This window comes from Carassius auratus, chromosome 7 (genome assembly GCF_003368295.1).
Source record: "Carassius auratus strain Wakin chromosome 7, ASM336829v1, whole genome shotgun sequence".
Taxonomy (NCBI): domain Eukaryota; kingdom Metazoa; phylum Chordata; class Actinopteri; order Cypriniformes; family Cyprinidae; genus Carassius; species Carassius auratus.
The window spans coordinates 30,607,397-30,624,038 of record NC_039249.1 but is presented as its reverse complement, the minus strand read 5'-3'; the positions used below and the strand labels follow the sequence as shown (position 1 = coordinate 30,624,038).

Below are 16,642 nucleotides of genomic sequence, written 5' to 3'. Positions count from 1 at the left end.
TCGAACAGCTTGTTTTTACCATGACCTGCGTTTAACCCAGACTATGTATCAGTTGCATTGATTGATTTAGTAGTTTTAAGATGCAGAATTTGGAGCATAATGATTAGTGCATCATTGAATGTTTTACAACCGCTGTTCAATTGGCACATGCTTTTGAAGGAAGTGAAACAATGAGTCTATGCTTCGCCGAGTGCTTTCAAGCAGAGGATCAAGCTCCTCATGTAAATGGTTGCCAGGTTATTGTTGCCCTTAGATATGGAGGCAGGGTGGGAGGGAGGGAGTGAGTCTGAAAGAAGTATTGAAAACTCGGCTGTCAATCAAGCGCTACGCCTTCTTTAGTGCGTCATGCTGTTAGACGGGCGACTATTTAATGTGCATTTTAATACTTGGGCATTTGCATGATTGACCTGTGACTTGCAAATAAGCCTGGATCTCTCTTGCTGCTTTCAAACAGGTGGCTCGCTTCTGCACACGCGAGCAGAGGAACCCAGCAACAAGGTAAATAACTGCTTACATGTTTTTCCCATTAATTTTGACCTTGGTGTTTTACGATGAATCTGTAGAGTTTTGCAATATCCCATAACATCTTCAGAGCACATTACTTGTCTTTGTGTGATTAGTTTTGAATAATTGATAGTCAAACACCACTGTTACTGCCGCTAATACTTAGGCTAAGGGATTGTTATATAGAAAATATATAAGGCATATACAGTTACAAGAGTATTATAAAGACCTATTTCGACTAAGCAAACATAACTCCATACCGGTTTAAAAAATTGAATGTTTATGCTTTATATTACCAGTACATGTACTGGACATTTTTTGGGAACACTTTATTTAAAGGTGTCGTTGTTACACATGTTACATGTACTTTCTATTATAATAACATAAATGATGAGTAATTACATCTAAGTAACCCTAAACAAAACCCTAATCCTATCCCTAAGCATTTAGTAAGAACATGTAGTTAATTAATATTACTCAGTAATTAAATGTGTAATTGCACTGTTATAAGGGAATGGGGATAACCGCGCTCGGGCTCGGTTCGCTTGCTTGTTAGCTTGCTTAGTTTATTTCAAATCTTGTGTCATATTTTTAATCATTTGAAGTCATCTAGGGAGTTTCTCCCCTTGGGAGTTTTCTAAGGTCCCTTGTGGTTCCCATCCCTCTGATTGAAAACAGCTGCCCTGGCATGGCGGCAGTAGGGTTTACAATTGAAAGCACCACTAAAAATGCCTTCCTAAATCATGAAAACTTTTTTGTGTGTGTTGCTGATGAGGCGTCCATTTTCTCTGTCACATTTGTGGACTAGAATAAGTAGAACTCTTTTTGATAACACTTTAGCATAGGGACCGATTTACAATATTAACTAGTTGCTTATTAGCATGTCTATTATAAACAAATTGGCTGTTTATTAGTAATTATAAAGCACATATTCTGTATTCTACATCTCTTATCCTACCTTACACCTAAACTTAGCAACTACGTTACTAACTATTAATAAGCAGCAAATTAGGAGTTTATTGAGGCAAAATTTGTAATTAATGGTTTGTTGAAAGCGAGAATTGGACCTTAAAATAAAGTGTTTTTATTCTCTAGAAAATACAATGCTACTGAAGGAGAGACCCAAGTCAGATCTATGGAACAAGGATATAGAGACTTGTGGCTTGGGCCAAAAGCAACCATTTAGCAACCACTCAAACTACCTAGAAACCACTGTGAGCACTTTAGCAACACTCTAGCAAACCGTGGCGAGCACCTTACCAAATAGATATCAACACCCAGACAATCATCCACAAAATTACAGCATGGTTGCAGTGTGCATCATACATATTTCCTTTAGAAAGTGTAAACATTTTAAAAATTTTAAGACTTGGTTACACATACTTAGCTTTACTTTATGGTGGCATAATTTATTGTAACTTTCTGTAGCTCTGTCCACCCGAAAATAAAAAAATGCTTAAATTTGTTTTACATATTAACTTCACAAAGTTTATTTCAGCTAAAACACAAATTTTCTTCTTCTTCTTAGACCATGTCCTTTACGTAGTGGTAGTGCACGTAGTGTCTTCCACGCGACAACTCAAAGATCTCCATTTCTCTCTGTCTTGTGCTAGGCTGCGCGCTTTCTGCACACGGTTTGTCACAAGTTTCTGAAAGTTTTTTTTGAGTATGGCTCTGTGTGACGTTAGATGGAGCGGAATTTCCTTATATGGGTCCTGAGGCACTTCTGCCGGAAGAGCGTGCGCTCCCGTATAGCAGCGCACTGAGCAGCACAGACATTTCACTGATCAGAGCGATTCACTGATCAAAGCGAGAGCGTCGCGAAAAGTCACAAAAGAAGTGTGTTTTTGGTTGCCAGGGCAAGACAACCCTGCACAGATTACCAAAAAAAAAAAAAACAGCATTAAGGGACCAGTGAATGGAGTTTATTTTTTACAGAGCATCAACGGAGTTGTGCAAGTGTTTTTGTTTGTTCCCTGCATTTCAAAGATGCTTGTTCACAAGGCCCAGTTTGACGACGGATTTGCGTATCGTTTATTTCTTAAGGATGATGCAATCCCAAGGAAAAAGGGTCACGATCGTGTGTTGGAACCGCAGGCGGTGAGTAAAACTGCTTCAAATATCTCTGCCTTCTTGTTAGTGTGTCCGCCTCCCATGCCGGAGACCCGGGTTCGAGCCCCGCTTGGAGCGAGTCGTTGTTGCTGCTGCTTTCGTTCAGTTTCAGCCTCTGAATCTGATTCTGGATCATAAATAAACGGCTGAATCTGACTGTAAGCCATGGTTTGTTTTGGATGATGGGTTTTCCCTCAAGGTAATGTCACAGCTTCCAAACGCTCTCAACGCAAAAGCCTACTGGCGCTCGTGATTCTTTAGCTCCGCCCACACGTCACGCCTCCAGTCGGTCGTGTTTTTCCGGCAAAAATCGGTACAGACTATCTTTCTCTTATGATTATAATAAAACTAAAGACTTTTTGGATTTATGAAGGATGCAGTACTACTCTATATGTACTCAAGATTAACAGGATATTGAGTGAAAACGAGCATTTCACCCCCCCCTTTAAGCATGTTCTCCTCTTTCGCTCGCAGGGTCCATTTCTCGTATCATAAAGCACCTCATGTTGGTCTCAGTGCTGATCTTCTTGTCCGACCAAATCTCTTTGAGCGAACTCATCATGCTTAGCGCGCATGCTGATCTTACTTGTGTGTCTTGAGTGCTTTCGCCGTATTCGGTGATGTACGATCCCAGATACTTGAATCGTTCGGCATAGCTCAGTTGTTTGTTTCCGAGTCTAAGACCTTGCTTGATTACCTCTTGCTTTTCATCTTGGGACTTCACACTCATTAGCATCCATGCCATTTGTGAATCGCTTATCTCCACTACTTGTTTTGTTGATCTTGTCCATGAGGCTTTGAAGTCGATTCAGTGACTTAGCTATCAGCGCGATGTCGTCCGCAAACCTGAGATTGTTAATAGGTCTACCGTTGACAGCCGCGTCATCGTCGTCTGGTTGTTTCTCTTTCTCAAGCGCCATTCTCATTATATGCTCCAAGAAAATATTAAAAAGATTGTGAGATAGGATACATCCTTGGCACACACGCACCGTCTGTGTGAACCAGATTGATTCAGTTGAGCCGATTCGTACCTCACTTGTAGTCTCAGCGTACAGGTTCTTAATTAGCTTGACTAGCTCTGGATGAACGCCGTAATGATGTACAATTCGCCATAGGTCCTCATGCCAGACTCGATCAAACGCTTTCTTGAAATCGATGAACACCAGATACAACTCCTTGTCTTGCAGTGCGAGATGTTTCTCTGCAAGAAGTCGTATGGCAAAGATTTGCTCGATAGTTCCTCGCCCGGCTCGAAAGCCTGCTTGTTCTTCAGCCATCTGTATCTCGATTGTGTTCTTCATTCGACTCCGTATGATTTCAAGAATGATCTTGCTATTGTGGCAAATGAGGTTTATTGTTCGGTAGTTCTCGGTAGACACTTGGTGGTGTCTCCTTTCTTTGGCAACGTGACTATCAATGACTTGGTCCATAGCGCTGGAAACTGACCAGTCATCCATATTCTGCTACATATCTTGTGCATGGCTTTCACTGACACATTTCCGCCAATCCTAATAAGATTACTTTCAAGTTCGTCGATACCAGGCGCTTTCCTGCTTTTCAATTTCTTGATTGCAGCTCTGACTCCGCTTTCCAAGATGCTCAGAAGCACCTCTTGATGTTAATTTGGCCACAGGTTATTAAGCGTGTCCACATTAACGTTTATGTTGTAGTTGTACAGTTCGCTGGAGTACTCGGTCCAGCGCATCGCACACTCTCTCTCAGTAGTCAAAAGTTCTCTGTTCTTGCTTCGAATGATGTTGCTATGCTCTTTTTAAAGCGACTCCTGTCTTAAGTACTCTCACTTTTTGGAAAAGGGCCCTCATATCGTTCCGCTTGTTGAGTTGTTCTATCTCATTACACAAATGCTTTAATAAAACACAAATACATAATCCATAATATTGCTTTGTCCAGTCAAAAAAGTCACCTTGTCTAAATCAGAAGAGAAATATGCACAGTAAATTATAAAGAATAGTCCTGAAGAAATATGTTGGTATTTTGATGTGAGAGGACAACATGGATGAAGAAGCACGATGAAGGCCTGAGTGTGAGAAAATTAAATTTTTAGGTAAACTGTACCTTTAATGCACTGAGCATAGCAGCTGTTTTAAAGAAGACATCATGTCAGTATTTGCATATTCGGACATTAAAAAAACCCTCTTCATTGCTTCCTCTTTAGTGGCTTGTTTTTGCTGTAGTTCAGATGCTTCTTATTAACTAGCGTGTGCATGTTTATTAGTGATATTTAAAGGGGAAAGAAAGTCAATTTCTGTCATTAACAGGATGCAGAGGAGAAACAACTTTACCACTCATCCATAAAATTTTAGTAACTAAATCTAAATCAGGAAGAGGCAGAGGTCCAAAACATAAAGGCTGTGGGGGACAGAGTCATACTTCAGCTGCAGCTCATTGGAGCATCATGCAGAAACCAAACACACACACACACACACACACGCACACGCGCGGCAATAGCAGTTCGGAGAAGCACGAGAAGGCTTCTCCTTAAATGGTCAAAGCTCCCAGGAGTCACAGGGAGGCTAGTGCAGGGAAAAAAGTCAGGGAGAGGAAAAGAGAGAGGACGCTGAAGATTGTGGAGCTTTGAGGAAAAATATCAACAGCACAAATACAAAGAGAGCTTTGAAGGAAATAGTGAGCTGTTGAGAGAGCATCTTTCATCCCTGTTGGCCAATCAGGTAGAGTTTTAGCAAGTTTTTCTTTGCATGGATTGATTTATGCCTCTTGAGACAAGAGCTTGCGGTGGATACTTCAAGAAAGAAATAGAGTTAAGTACACCGCATTGTTTCCTGGGAGGTGGGATATTGTTTTAATGGCCTTAAACTTTCCTTATGTACAAAACTGCATGTTACACACAGTCTGCTTAGTAGCAGCGCAGGTTACATGTATACAGTGGCGTTTGAAAGTATGAGACAACATGTCAAATCTGGGATTCAATCATCATCTCATTTAAACCTGGATATAAAGTTGAAGTTCCGGCTCTATTTATAGCTCTCTAATCAAATAAGCATAATTGTGACACTGATCACGTGACAGACAGTCAGATGTTGTTGTTTCCAATGAAGCTCAAGGTGCTCTTTGGATGATGCTCAAATCAAATCATCATCAGGTTTTATGAACTTGGCATCTATTGTCAGATTGCATCCTTCTAATAAAAAGTAACTTGAAATTGAAAGTTATTTATACCTAATCTATCCTGATCTAAATTTAGTTTTGTTGACACAACCCAGTGCATTTAGTAAAAAATATTATGGAATTTAAATTATATCACACATAACATTTTCTTTAGTGTGAGATGGTCAAAAAATAGAGATTTTTTCCATTCAACTTTTCACTCAAATTTATGTGCTTATAATTCAATTCTGAATAATGAATAATTGAAACAAGAAAAAATCCAAAATGCCTTCTTTTTCTAAATCTTTTTGTCAAAACTTTGTTTGAACATTTTAGAAGATAACATCACAACTTTTTTATTGTTCAATTAAAATCCATCCGGCATAGATTATATTACTTTTAATGGTAATGCAGAACAAGAAGTGCATAGTTCAGCTAATTATTGTTGTTTTTAAATATCACAATGATTTCAGTTTGTGTACCAGCACATTTTAACAATACCATGAATATTATTGTAACACTTTAGTATAGGGACCAATTCTTTTTAGCGTGTCTATTATTAACATATTGGCTGTTTATTTGTGCTTATAAAGCACATATTTTGCGTGACATTATCCCTTATTCTACCTAATACCAAACATAGCAACTACCTTACCAAGTTTATTGAGACAAAATCATTGTTAATTGTTTGTTAATGGTGAGAATTGAAATAAAGATACCATTATATCGATAACCTTGATCATTTTGGTCACTTTGATTGTGGCATGAAATTTTCAATTTACACTAGTGGTCTAATACTTTTGCACCTCATGTGAAACATTTTATTTTTCAAATATGTTGTAAAGTTGAGATCCTGCATTTCTTTCATGCACTGAAAAGGATGAGAAAAACTAGTTTCCCCGGTTTATCATGGCAGGTTTTTCGTGATGCTCACCTGAATCGCCAGTTTCTCAAACATTTCTCCATTTCCTGCTGTTTTTTTACTGTGACTGTATAACACCTCCTTTTTCACACAACCGAAATTTCATCAAATCTGGCTCACTATATCTGTGTTACATAACAAGTGAAGGGAGGGGGGCAGGACATGCACTTTCTCATGCAGCCACGTCAGAGCTTTTGCCACGAGGTAACGCTGAGGTCATCAGGGACCCGGAGGGACTTGACATCAAGATGACCTTCATCCTCCTCAAATTTATAAAACTTGAACTCCTCTCAGTGGTGACAGTCAAAGGCCAAGTAAAAATAGAGTCAGTCAATGAGAATAGAGCCCAGATTGACCACAGAGAGAGACAAGTCATAGAGAGATAGAAAGCTCCCAAACATAGACTCATAGCCAGCAGGAAATAATCAGAGTGATTGGATTACACTGCAATATTCATCTGAGTGTCATTCTCTGCAGGGGAACGTGCTGCAGGACTCCTGCTGTCTGAAATCATTCAGATGCCCTATCATCTACTTACCCTTATATGCATATAGTATATCAAATGCGTAGTTTTTAATATTTATCATGCACTTAGTCTTAGTCATTGTGATATTATTAAAAGAGGTTTAATAGATTATAAAATATGATTTATTCCTGGCAAATCTGAATTTTCAGCAGCTATTATTCCAGTTTTCTGTTGTTGTTGTTGTTTTGTGAAAACCGTTATACATTTTTTGATGAAAGTTTAAAAGAAAGGCATTCAGTTGATTTTTTTTAAAGCAATGTACAAGTTTTTCTTGTCAGTTTTGATAAATATAATGAATTCTTGCTGAATAAACATTAATTGATTTTTTTATATACTGACCTACAATTTCGAACAGTAAAAATAGCTGCGATAGCAAGCTAAACTATTTCTTATATTTGTTTCTGCTTCTTCATATGTACCCATGATTTGATCTTGAATAACATCTGATAGTCCAGAAACTTATTTTAAGGTAAAGTTTAATAACAAAATTAACTGAAAATATATTTTTCATGTATTGCATCATAAAAACAGTTGTTGCCATAGTCGTCATCACTAAGAGATATTTACAATTATTTACAATTATTTAACAATCGCTAAATCCACAATTATTTATTTCACATCTGAATGAAGAAACAGATAACTTATGGATCTCACAATATACAGTATACCATTGGTCAAATTTAGTGAAGATTGAATAGTAATTATTGGCGAAATGTCAGGAGCGAGAAGCAAATTTTTACTGCTCAGAGTTTGCTTTTCTATAGCAGGAGGCTAATATCAACTTTGTCTCAAATGTTTCACAAACTTTAAGCGTTACATTTACATTTACTCACCCTCATGTCATTCCAAACCTGTATAAGTTTCCTTCTTATTTTGAAACACAAAAGAAGATATTTAGAAATTCCAAGAGTTTTTGGTCCCCATTGACTTCCATAGTTGGGAAAGAAATATTATGAAAGTCAATAGGGTCCTTTAACTGTTTGATTACCAGCATTTTATAAAATATCTTCTTTCATGTTCAACATAAAGAAACTCATACAAGTTTGGAACAACATGAGGGTGAGTTAACGATAACAACATTTTCATTTTTAGGTGAACTATCCCTTTAAGGAATATAAAAATAGACGAATGAAACCATTGTTTACAGTAAGGATATAGAGCTATAACATGAATGTGAATTGCACAGATTGAATAATGCTAGAGAACTGATGGGAAATGTTTCAATTAATATTGAAATCATAATGAAAGACTTTTATTGCAGACTCTGATATATTGACACATCTAATCATGTTTTAAACATTATTAAAGTCTGTTGAAACACTCCAGGAGACACAAGATTACTAGGGTATCTTTCTCAGGAGAAATTTCTGAAAAACAGGAATTTAACAAATAACCAATCGCGTTGCTATTTTGAAAATAACAGTCAAAGAAATCCTTTGGGATTTCGTTTTTCCTACTGTACCAATAGGAAGATGGGAAAAGATGCGTCAAATGTTGAAAGCTGTGTCAAAAGCACATCACAAAACATGATTCATACACTCCCTTCAAAATCAAGCCAATATCAATCATTGCAGGGCTCTGAGACTTCACACGTCCTGTGTTGAAGGTGGAAGAGATTGAGCTGATATTGTGCCTTCAAAACCATTATCTCTTCCGCTCAGCACTACACTCTCTTAATTTATTCAAAGTGTTAGGGAAATCATTTGGATATCACTTTTAAATGTCAGCTATATTTTGAATGGTCTTTTCTGATAAGATAACATACACAGCACACAATAGAACAGAGGAAAGATTCATCTGGCAAGAGTCATCAATGAAAATGAGTATGTTGTGTATTGTCTTAAAGGTCAGCAAAAACACAAATGCAACCCTTCTAGATCAGGATCCTGGTTCACCATCTGAGCTTTGGCTGAGACGTTCTGTCAGGGTTTGCTACGAGCCATTGTCTACAGGTAATATTACAAAAATATTGCTCTTTTCTTAGCTCAGGTTTTCTCAGTTATGTTTCAAATAATCAACTTTGCCTTGTCATTATAGCTGTGTTGTGGACTCAAATTTTTTTTATTTGTGGGTACCATGGTTTTTGATTTTATTTGTAGTAAAATCATGATTCATTTTCGTAAAGGGAATGTAGACTTCTGAATTTTTGGACGGCTCACAAAATTTTATAAAAATAAAAGACTATTGTTTGCATACAGTATGAGTATAGAGCTGTTTGGTCTTGGAAGAGTTTGAGTTCATATTGAACAACTTTACAAATTTGACCACAGTTTGAGACGAAGTAGAGATCTCTTGTAAATTCTGGAGTCGACATGTCTTTTTCACAGAAGACAAGATTCCACTTGGTCTCAATTTAATGTCTTTGCTCTATAGGACAAACAAGGGATCTCATTGTCAACTTTATTTCAGGTCTTCCATCTGTGGGAGTGCTTACCCTACAGAGTCCTGCTTTACTCTGTAGTGAGAGCTCTTTGCCGGGACCGTCAGCTTTTGAGGAGCCCACGCCACACAACAGACAAGAGAATGTAGCTGGGTCAGTGTTTACATTCCTTCACTTCTTACAGGACAAGACTTGTGTGTGTTTATGTAAAATCCTCACAAAAAGATGATCCAGCGTGAGGTGAGACTATGCAGGAACACCAGAGTTTACACTGTCACCCACCGTGTCCCCAGTAAATTACTTTGACTCGCAACTGATACGTGTAAACCCTTTTAGCGAAGGACATTCTTCTTAAAATGTATTTTGTGTGGCTACACTAAATATCTAGGGACCAAAATATCATATAGACCTGGACTTAGCCTTTTTAACTTGGATATACTTGGAACTACTTAGGGTGCTTTACACCTGTAGATCGATTGCTTTGTTTATAATTTTTAGCTGTAGTTAAATTAATTGATAATTTGGAGCAGTAGTCCAGGTTCATCTCAAAAACCTTTTTAATATTCACCTACTATGAAAAAGAGCAATAAAACGCTATTATGAAATGAAAAAGGTGTGCTTTGATTTTGAATGGCGAAGGCGTGCTCACCCACAGACATCCACAGGTTAATTTTGAGGTATTAGCAAAACAACAAATCTAATGCATTTCATTGAACTTAAATAATTACCCATCATACAATGTGATATAGCCTCGTCCGGTAGATCTGATTGCTTTCACACTACATCCAAACCACTCTAGAGTTTGTTTTTGAGACCACCTCGTTCAGGCGATCGAGCCAGGTGTGAAAGCACCCTAAGAAACTACCCAGTGTTGGGTCTTGAAATGTTTTTTGGGGTATACTAGAAAATATTTTCATGCTTGTTCTGAAAACATTTTAGATTATTGCGGCATCTCTCTTCCCAGTCTGTCTCAAACAACCTGTTTAGTTTATGTTTCATCGATACAGAATGGGCTCTGATTGGTTAGCTGGCCCAGTATGTTGTAATTGGTGATACCCCCCTTACCGTAACTGGTTTCATCTGCTTACCTGAAAAAAATTAACAATGTTGTAAATTTTGCCAAATCAGTCTCATAAAAAAATGGTACAATAACCGTCACAGTGCTGGTACCTCTTCAAAAGGTACTAATATGTACCATTTAAGCACTAATATGTACAGTTTAGGCACTAATATGTAATTTTTCGGTACCAATACCACATTGTACTTTAATTTCTGAGGGTGTACTAGTTCAAAGCCGATTCAGACCCTGAGAATGTTTATGAACAAGAAGATCATGCAGAACTTTTGCAAACACAGATTTTACTGGTCGTTTCAGAGTGTGTGTGTGTGATTTTCTTATACATTTTAGATACAATGTTATACGCCATTTAAAAGTAACTACCATTACTGTATGTATGAAAAAGGGTAAGGGTCGGGTTAGGTTAGGGTTAGCAAAACATGATCCTGAATCAACATCATTGTTGATCCTAGATCAACATCCCAACCAACCAACAAAATTAAGGGATATATTTACAGGAAATGTTTTAGACATGCAACAAGGGTTAGGTGCTTCTGCACCCTTGTTAATCAGCTATCATTTCCCTCTGAGTTTTGGGATAAATTATAGGTAGGGTTAGGTTTAGGGGTAGGGATAGTGTTAGGTCTGTGTTGTTGTACAAAAGAAGTTCATCCAGGAACATGTCTAACTTGGCGAAATCACAGCGACCATTGGAAAAGCATCTCTTCACATGACAACAACACACTAGTACAGCAGCTCTTCTTTGTCTTCTCTAGTGCAGCTCAACCAGTTCTAACTACATAAATCTGAGAAGTAAAAAAAAAAAACGTAATAAGATACTTTTAAAACTAACAAAAAACCACTGGAACACCTCAATACACATTTTCAGACCCTAAAACTCCAACACCCTATTGACCACTTACTACCATCCAGATATCGTATCATGCATCTAATTAAAAGGATTCTAGTTAAAGGGATACTCCTCCCTCAAGTTGTTTCAAACTTGCATGAGTTTCTTTCTTTTATTGTATATGATGTTCCCCCAGTTTTCCGTTATTTAATTATCTGGAAAAAATTCAAGTGATCACCCGGGCACCATCCTGTCATGCATGCACATTCACACAAGAATGTTGGTTACCAAACAGCTCCTGATCCCCATTGACCTCCAGAGTATGGAAAAAGTACTGTGGAAGTCACTGAGCCTGGTTCCATTGTGCCAAGTTTGGCATGGACAAACACCACTCACATTTTCTTTCATAAAATGTAAAAACCGGGTTGTATTGTATTAATAAGCAGTATAGTGGTATGCTACATTGTTCTAGATTGTGCATAGGTTATGGAAAGTAAGTTGTTTTGATCTTTGTTTTCCTTTAGGTTAGACCGGCCAGTAAGCAGTGACATCTTCCTCTCAGAGGCTATTACAAAAACCTTAGATGTAAACGAGGAAACGTGCAGGAGTCTAAATATAGTAGAGGCTGGATGTGCAGAAACTGAGCTACAAAACAGCAGAGGACAAGCAGAGAGTTCTGGGAAGTGCCACAAATCAGAACATAGCAGCAGGACAGAGGCCTTAAAACTTCTGAACCAAGGACAGCCTTCCAAGTCAGCAGACGTCTGGGATAATCAAGGATTCAATTCATCAGGGGAGACCCAAGTAGAGGATACTGGGAGTTGTCAAGAGGCAAGAGAGGATTCAGATTGCACTGGGAGGAGTCAAGAGGAATCTCAGAGAACTGGACAGAGTCAAGCAAGGACAGGAAACAGTGAGACTCAAGAGGAACCCAAAACAAGTGACTCAGAAGCATCAAAGAATCCGAGTGTCCAAGGTGAAGATCTAACTGACATTCCAGGGGTGAGTTACATCCATGATCAAACAGTTTGTTCAACCAAATTTAATTTGGTACGATTCACTGTCCACAATGAGCCATGCACCTTTGATGTATTTATTGGTAAAAACACATTGTTTACTGAGTATTCCTTCATTTAATTCTCTGTACACCTCTGGAATCAATTGCCCTTTATTTTTGGAATTTTATTTCCCCCTGCGATAAGATTTTAATTATTTTAACATAATGACACATTTCAACCTAAACACCTTCCACAGGATATTAAACCCACATCTTACACAAACATTTAAAAGTAACATCTCTATATTGGATTGCACATTCACAAATTAGCAACAGCTGACAAGCTTAACTCAAGGCATCACACTAATTAATAGGATTGAACTATCCAGAGATAATTATCACCCAATCAGAGCGGGTTCACATCAGAAAACATACACTGCACAAACCCACATGAAACCACCACACATTCGCGTTCACAAAATGCCCTTACAGGTTAGGTTTCATTAGGCAATTCTAAATGTGCCAATTGTGTTCATTGTGAATTTACAAAAACTTGTAAAAGTATTTTAATCATCCTGATAAGAAAAGTCACATTTTTATTAAGAGTTTCTTAACATGTGAGAAAAATGATGTGATTTGTATAATTAAATGTCCATGCAATAAAATGTATGATTGTGAAACATCCCGTTCATTAAAGGAAAGGATTACAGAACATAGAAGTGCAATAAATAGAAAGGATCTAAAGAGTTCTGATGCACAACATTTTTGTGAATGTTACCAAAAAGTGTCATCTTTCTTTTTTCTCGGAATTGAACAGATTAAGCAGGTGGTAACATTGATTGCATAAGAAAGAAGCTTGAAGCTTTTTGGATTTTTTATTCGAAATGTCGGTTTCCAAAAGCTATGAATGAGTATTTTTTTTTTCTCTCAGGCTATGTCCACACGAAGCCATTTTCCAATCCCTATCCGATTTTCTTTTTCTGCCTCATCTCAAGAAATATCAGCGTCCACATGAAACCACAAAACTGACAGAAAACTATGTAGTATACATGCCAGACCAGCATTTGGCACTATAATTATGCCACAGAGATGCAATAAAAATGGAGAAGACTTGTACTATGCACATAAAGCTTACGTGCGATATATAAAACGAACATGGAACAATACATTTATGAATCTGTGTTAATGTTAGGTATTAAGACAATCGTTCAGAGTTTGTTCATGTTTTTTGTTGCTGTTATGTGACAGCGCTGTTTGACAAGGGGTGAGACTTAGGCTGATGACATCGTCGGTTCAAAAATATACGGATCCGCTGTCCACACAAAAATGCACTTCAGGTCTTGCATTTTCACATTTATCCACTCTGGGACCCGGTTTCAAAAAATATTATTAAATGCCAGATCTGTCTGGACGAAATGGCTATACGGTTTACCAAAGGATTTATAAAAATATACCAAAATGTATGTGTATACAGCTTAATGTGTCACTGTGAGGATGGGGCTTTAAAGATTTTCTATGATGGCGGTTTCATGTGTGTTTCTGCACTGATTGGTTGATTATTATCTTTGGATAGTTAACTCCTACTAATTAATGTGATGACTTGAGTTAAGCTTGTCAGCTGTTGCTTATTTGTGAATGTGCAATCCACTATGGAGAGCTACCTTTACAAATAACTCTGCAATACTCTGTTCTTCTTTTTAACCTGGACATGAGCATGTTTTTTCCCATTTAAGGTATGCATCCTTCCCAGCGTTTTGTTTCTAATATAACAGCAATTGAGGGAGGGTTGTTGAGTATTTTTGGATCATCTAGGATGGGGTATGCCGTTCTGTTTTTGCAGGGCCACCTTCCTGCAGAGTTTATGGCAAGCTCACACTACAGGATTTTTGGCTGGATTTTTTTTTTTTTTTTTTGGATGTTTCATTGTACTGTTTAATTATCTCCAACTCTTTCTGTGGGACTGACATTTCTTGTTGTCTTACTACTTCACTTTTGTTGTGGTTTCTTCTTTCTTTAGGATAAAATAACTGCACAGGCTAATTGAAGGGCCAGTTGATTGTCCATGCTAGAAGATATGGAATGTTTTGTAGTGTGTGTACCTCATTTGTGTTGTGTAGTATGTACGAACCTATTACAGATGAGAAGAAATCTTGTTACATTGTGGGAGCAACTCGGTGATTCGGCTAGTCTTTCAATCCTATAAAGCAGTGGTTCTCAAACCTGTCCTGGAGTAACCCCAGCCCTGCACAATTTATATGTCTCGCCCATCTATCCCACCTGATTCAACTCATCAGCTCATTAGTGGAGACTGCAAGACCTGAAGTGGGTGTGTCAGAAATGGGGAGACATAGGTGCTGGTCATATAATTAGAATTTCATCAAAAAGTTGATTTATTCCACTAATTCCATTCAAAAAGTGAAACTTGTAAATTATATCAATTCATTACACACAGACTGATATATTTCAAATATTTATTTCTTTTGATTTCGATGATTATAACTGACAGCTAAGGAAAATCCCAAATAAGCTAATTAACTCAAAACACCTGCAAAGTCCTTTAAATGGTCTCTCAGTCTAGTTCTGCAGGCTACACAATCATGGGGAAGACTACTCACTTGACAGTTGTCCAAAAGTCTATCATTGACACCTTGCAGAAGGAGGGCAAGACACAGAAGGTAATTGCAGAAGAGGCTGGCTGTTTACAGAGCTCTGTGTGAAAGCACATTAATAGAGAGGCGAAGGGAAGAAAAAGTGTACAAGCAATAGGGATAACCACACCCTGGAGAGTATTGCGAAACAAAAGCCATTCAGAAATGTGGGGGAGATTCACAAAGAGTGGACTGCAGCTGGAGTCAGTGCTTCAAGAACCACTACACACAGACGTATGCGAGACATGGGTTTAAGCTGTCGCATTCCTTGTCAAGCCACTCTTGAACGACAGACAGCGTCAGAAGCGCCTCGCTTCAATAAGGACTGGACTGCTGCTGAGTGGTCTCAAGTTATGTTCTCTGATAAAAGTACATTTTGCATTTCCTTTGGAAATCAGGGTCCCAGAGTCTGGAGGAAGAGAAGAGAGGCACACAATCCACGTTGCTTGAGGTCCAGTGTAAAGTTTCCACAGTCAGTGATGGTTTGGGGTGCCATGTCATCTGCTGGTGTTAGTCCACTGTGTTTTCTAAGGTCTAAGGTCAATGCAGCCGTATACCAGGAAGTTTTAGAGCACTTCATGCTTCCTGCTGCTGACCAACTTTATGGAGATGCAGATTTCATTTTCCAGCAGGACTTAATTAGAGGTCGACCGATATATCGCTCGGCCGATATATCGCTCGGCTGATATTTGTAATTTTTTAATATATCGGCATCGGCCATATCCATGTTTTGTAGCGCCGATTTAAAGTCAGGCACGTCGGCGGGCAGCCCCGTGTTATTGGCGCGGTGGAAAGTGCTGCTGCTGCCACTGCATGTGAAGCACCCCAAGACAAAACTTTTTGAAGATTCAACAACTGCCCTGGGAGATAAAGGTAGTCAGAGAATTACACTCTGTAAATGGGGTGGAGAAGTTGTCAGCTCTTACAAACACTGCAGCATGACGTTACTCCGTCCCGCTCACAGACAGCAGCGCGCTCGGAGAGACAGCCGTCCTGGAGCTGCCTAGAACGGTGAATAACATTTGTTCAGAAGCATGGTTTGATCCAGACAATAACCAGTTTTCCATCCAACTCATTTGTATTTAGGGATGCCAATATTCGATAGTTTCCATGATCGATCGTCGTTTAAATTAACGATCAATTAATGCTGCAAAATGCGTCTGCAGCGGTATTATTATTATGTGCAAAAGCCACTTGGGAAAAAAAGCTCTCATATCCAAATTAAAGGGGTTTTAGTCTGAATAAAATGCTAGTAGCAGGACTGTAAAATGAATAGATGTGATTATGATCGTTTGCTAAAATTAAGAGAGCGCGCCATACGTTGGAGATCATTTATCTTTGTTGACTGTTTCTCGTCGAGGAGACCGCTGAATGAGTCTCTTTAAATGGTTTCGTGGTGCCCGTTGTTGTATTTTAAAACATAACTGCAATGTTTTCAAATAACACTAGTAGTTGTGCAATGGATCATCACTGATCCGTGATCCGTTCAGATCAATATCTTCGGTTCGGCACAAACGTGA

General features: G+C 38.4%; 1 protein-coding gene across 4 annotated transcripts in view; it reads left to right on the top strand.

The window, feature by feature from the left end:
- Positions 1–403: 403 nt before the first annotated feature.
- Positions 404–16,642, top strand: part of LOC113106469 (protein MRVI1-like) — a 52,764-nt gene continuing 36,525 nt past the window's right edge. Inside the window, exons 1-4 of one of the 4 annotated variants that reach the window (XM_026268413.1) lie at positions 404–498; positions 9,037–9,142; positions 9,600–9,723; positions 12,002–12,479. The gene's annotated coding sequence lies outside the window, so the exon portion shown is untranslated. Of the gene's footprint in view, positions 499–5,201; positions 5,307–9,036; positions 9,143–9,599; positions 9,724–12,001; positions 12,480–14,114; positions 14,208–15,865; positions 16,134–16,642 lie in introns of those variants that run through there. The other 3 variants (XM_026268412.1, XM_026268415.1, XM_026268414.1) reach the window with 3 other exon arrangements.